Source organism: Bison bison, unplaced genomic scaffold, assembly GCF_000754665.1.
Source record: "Bison bison bison isolate TAMUID 2011002044 unplaced genomic scaffold, Bison_UMD1.0 scf7180017864072, whole genome shotgun sequence".
Classification (NCBI taxonomy): Eukaryota; Metazoa; Chordata; class Mammalia; order Artiodactyla; family Bovidae; genus Bison; species Bison bison.
In genome coordinates, this window is record NW_011494644.1 from 631,934 (window position 1) to 637,063 (window position 5,130).

The following is a 5,130-nucleotide window of genomic DNA, read 5'->3' on the forward strand; positions in this document are numbered from 1 at the left end:
CAACTCAAGATCTCACTTTGGACATGGCATCAGCGTTTCCCCACAGCTCAGAAGGGGCCCCCTTGACCCTGGCATGGCCCCAGGATGGAAGGACCGGACCTACTCACTCCTGGCTTCTGTCCATGAGGGAGAGCACAGGAAAGGACACAGGGCCGCCTGGTTCCCAAGTTGACTCCAGCAGTACAAGGTGCTGGCAACTTCATGATTTTTTTTTATAGTAACCTCTAAATCCCTTTCCAGGCTGGAAGGACTCATGACTTTTTATTTAATATGTGCTCTCCCTCTCTTTCGGTTCATTGGCTCCAGACTTATTATCTCCCATTTGTCTGCATTACGCTGCCTTTTCCTCTGACCATCTGAATCACCCACAGTAACCCCAGCCAACCCCAGCCCCATCCATTTCTGGGTACGTGTGCCTGCTTGTGCAAGTTTGAGCCTGTGCACTTGTTCCTACTGTTCCCATTAGAGCGCGTCCTGGAACAGAGAGGGTGAGGAAAACTACCCTGAGTCCCAGGCTGGGTTGAGGACATAGAAGGAGGAGCCCAGTATTATAGGGACCATATTTCTGAGACTCAGTTTGCTAACATGTAAAATGGGAATAATAGCTACATCATAGTTATCACAGTTACCATAAGGACAAAGAAAGATGAGTATCAGGAAAATGCCTGCACTGTTATAGTACATGGCATATATGTGCTGTGCTTGGTTGCTCGGTTGTGTCCAACTCTTTGCAGCCCCATGGACTATAGCCCAACGGGCCCCTCTCTCTATGGGATTCTCCAGGGAAGAATACTGGAGTGGGTTGCCATGCCTTTCTCCAGGGGATCTTCCCAACCCAGGGATCGAACCCACGTCTCCTGCATTGCAGGCAGATTCTTTACTGTCTTGGCCATGGGGAAGGCCATATGGCATATATAGTGTATGTATATTTCACTGTAGGTAATAATCAGTACTATGTAAAAACTTGCTGTCATTATTGTTGTTGTCATGACAATTGCTCAAGAAGTTGTGGTAGATAAGGCCCAAGATTCCATACTAATAAAATAATGGCCACCATGACCAAGCACCCACTAGGTTCTAAGTACTGTGTGCAAAGTACTTCATTTTTCAAAGCTCCCTATTTTCTTGCTCTGAATACAATAATAATGCTAATGGTAGGGAAAGATATACATACACATATGCCATGTAGAGCCCACTCACTGGAAAAGACCCTGATGCTGGGAAAGATGGAAGGCGAAAGGAGAAGGGAGCGGTAGAGGATGAGAGGATTAGATAGCATCACCGACTCAATGGACATGAATCTGAGCAAATTCCAGGAGACAGTGGAGGACAGAGATACTTGGTATGCTGCAATCCACAGGGTTGCAATGAGTCAGACATGACTTAGCGACTGAAAATTAACAACAAACACACATATGCAGATTACTAGATAAAACTGAAAAGTATGAATGCCTAGCAGAGTGTCTCTGATTCATGTTCAGAACCTCATAAACATTAGCGAAATAGTAGCAAGGCTGAGGGGTTATTAAATGAATCTTTATACACTACCCAACACAATCACTCATTTAGTATGTGCATTTCCAGACATTTATCTATACATATGGTTATAGACTTTTTAGATTATTTTATGAAAGCATGATTGTATTGTCCATAATGATTTGTGAATCACATTTTCTTCCCACTGACCAATTTATTGTGGTCTTATTTACGTGCTGGTCACTGAGGTTTCTTTGGTGCTGGGCACATCAGAGTAGACCAGTAGGGAAGAGGTTTTCTCAAACTTACAAGGTTATTGACTGTCTATTTAAAATGCGAACACAGAATTGAAGTTTTAAAGACCCCCCCCCCCAAAGAAGCACATACTGGTGATTATTGTATGTTATTTGAATTATGTTAATGATAGCCTGCGTGTGCGCCCACGCATGCGCACGGACACACACACACACACACAATGGGATAAAGACTTTTGATATGCTGTCCCATTAAACAGATGTACCACACTGTATTCCATTTCTCTTTGATGGATACTTAGGTTATCTCAAAAGTGTGATCCATTTGATTTGTAAGTCCCAAGTCATTGATGGAAAAACAGAAGACTTTTATTTTTCCAGTAGCTGCCACTAACTAACTCTGCCCTTCATTTCTCCTTTATTATTACCTAGAGGGCTTCCTCCAGGAGGTCCCTGACCTAGATCAGATAGACACATTCTGGTATTAAAGTCTTGCCTGGATTTTTAACTTTATGTCTTGGTCATCTCACAATCGCAATCTCATATGCTATTTAAAGCCCCGCACCTCCTTCCATCTTAGGACTCTGGGACTTGAGAGAGCAAGGTGGTTCTTGCCTCCTCCCCCAATGGTCAGTCTGCACCATTACAGTATCTGATACTTCCTCATTCAGCTCAGGGTGCTCTAGATTTGGTCCACAAGCAGGGTGGGAACCTTCTTCAGATAGCTCCAGACTTAAGGAATGCTTTCCCCATGCCTACGTCATTTGCTTACAGGGAGTAGATCCTCTGGAGAAGTAGGATGAGGTAGGGAGATATCTCCAAAAGGTGACCTGGCTCTCCCCTCCTTGTCTTCTTGTATTTTCTTCGGGGCAGTAGAAGGATGGTGCTGGGCTGCTATGGCAGGCCCTCCAGCCCAGGGTCTCCTGAAGCCTGCCCACCTGGGCTTGTGAGCATGAGCTGTTCGTATCTCCTCCAAACTCCATGTCAGGGAGGGCACACTGGTAGCTGGAAATCAGCCCTGGTGGGAATATTTACACCACGGAAATTGGCGTTATCTGAGAAACTGCCCCCAACCCCCACCCCAGAGCTGATTAACATTTATCAGCTTACCATCACCTCTCACCCATCCAACACTTGGTCACCGTAGTTAAAGTATGGGATGCTTACTACTGTTTCCATCTCAGCCATTAGAGGTCAAAGATAAGAACTCAGCAAAGATCACACCATCATAACAAGCTTTTCATATTACAAACGATGCTGCAATGACCAACTTTTTTATGTTTAACCTGCCCGTTTGAATGAGTATTTTCTTTGGCTAAGTTTCTGGAAATGCTGAATCTAAAAGTATGTATAAGTTTAAGGTTTCGGATATATATGGTTCAAATTGCCCTTCAGAAAAGATGGACCTATTTCTACTTCTTATTACCAACATGCCGAACATACTGCACCTTTGCCATAACTAATGTGTTAGGCATTCAGTTATGTCTGACTTTTTGCGACCCCATGGACTGTAGCCCACCAGGTTCCTCTGTCTATGGAATTCTCCAGGCAAAGATAGTGCAGTGGGCTGCCATGCCCTTCTCCAGGGGATCTTCCCATTCCAGGGATCAAACCCACATCTTCTTCATTGGCAGAAAGATTCTTTACCATCTGAGCCACCAGGGAAGCCTTTGCCAGAACTAAATATGGTTTTTAAATATATTTTTAGTCTTTTATGAAAAAAAGTATTTTTTTTATCTGTGTGTGTGTGTGTGTGTGTCTTTGACTGCCCAGTATGTTTGGATGGTTTGATGGAATGTTCATTTATTGATTAATAGCATTTCCTACATACCTTCTTCTTTTGTGAATTTCCAAAAAGGCAGAGGAGAATGGCCCCCAAGAGGAAAGACAGGGAGCAGGAGGACTGCTCTGTCAAGTGGCTCTGGTTTGTCCCCCACCTGCCCTGACTGCCTGAGCAGGGCTCCAAGGTCTGCAAGCCCAAGGCACATTTTTAGAGGCCGCACTTTAATTAAAACCTTTCTTACATGATGCATTATCTATAAAAGCAATTCAGTTAGGTTATTGATTTTGCTGTGTGGTTACAGAGTTCCCATGGGAAGTGTTATTCCACTCTTTGTGGCTTTCTGACCATGGTATCTGTAAGTTTATTTGTGAGGATTACATACTCATCCAGTCATATGCCTGGACACACGTGCACACACATGTACACACACACACACATTCAGAGGAACACATTCACAGTCATACCCTTATTCACATATAGACACACATACAGATTCATACTACCACACGATTGCACTCATCTCACAAGCTAGCAAAGTAATACTCAAAATTCCCCAAGCCAGGCTTCAACAGTATGTGAACTGTGAACTTCCAGATGTTCAAGCTGGATTTAGAAAAGGCAGAGGACCAGAGATCAAATTGCAAACATCCATTGAATCACTGAAAAAGCAAGATAGTTTCAGAAAAGCATCTACTTCTGCTTTATTGACTATGCCAAAGCCTTTGACTGTGTGGACCACAACGAACTGTGGAAAATTCTTCAAGAGATGGAAATACCAGACCACCATACCTGCCTCCTGAGAAATCCTTATGCTGGTCAAGAAGCAACAATTAGAACTGGACATGGAACAACAGACTGGTTCCAAATCGGGAAAGGAGTATGTCAAGGCTATATATTGTCACCCTGCTTATTTGCTTATTTAACTTATATGCAGAGTATGAGAAATGCTGGACTGAATGAAGCACAAGCTGGAATCAAGATTGTGGAAGAAATATCAATAACCTCAGATATGCAGATGACACCACCCTTATGGCAGAAAGTGAAGAAGAACTACAGAGCCTCTTGATGAAAGTGAAAGAGGAGAGTGAAAAACTGGATTAAAATTTAACATTCTGGAAATAGAACTGCCTTATGATCCAGCAGTCCCACTGCTGGGCATACACACCAAGGAAACCAGAATTGAAAGAGACATGTGTACCCCAGTGTTTATCACAACACTGTTTATAATAGCCAGGACATGGAAGCAATCTAGATGTCCATCAGCGGATGAATGGATAAGAAAGCTGTGGTACATATACACAATGGAGTATTACTCAGCCATTAAAAAGAATACATTTGAATCAGTTCTAATGAGGTGGATGAAACTGGAGCCTATTATACAAAGTGAAGTAAGCCAGAAAGAAAAACACCAATACAGTATACTAATGCATATATAGGGAATTTAGAAAGATGGTAATGATAACCCTGTATGTGAGACAGCAAAAGAGACACAGATGTATGGAACAGTCTTTTGGACTCTGTGGGAGGGGGTGAGGGTGGGATAATTTGGGAGAATAGCATTGAAAGATGTCTAATATCATGTGTGAGATGAATCGCCAGTCCAGGTTTGATGCATGA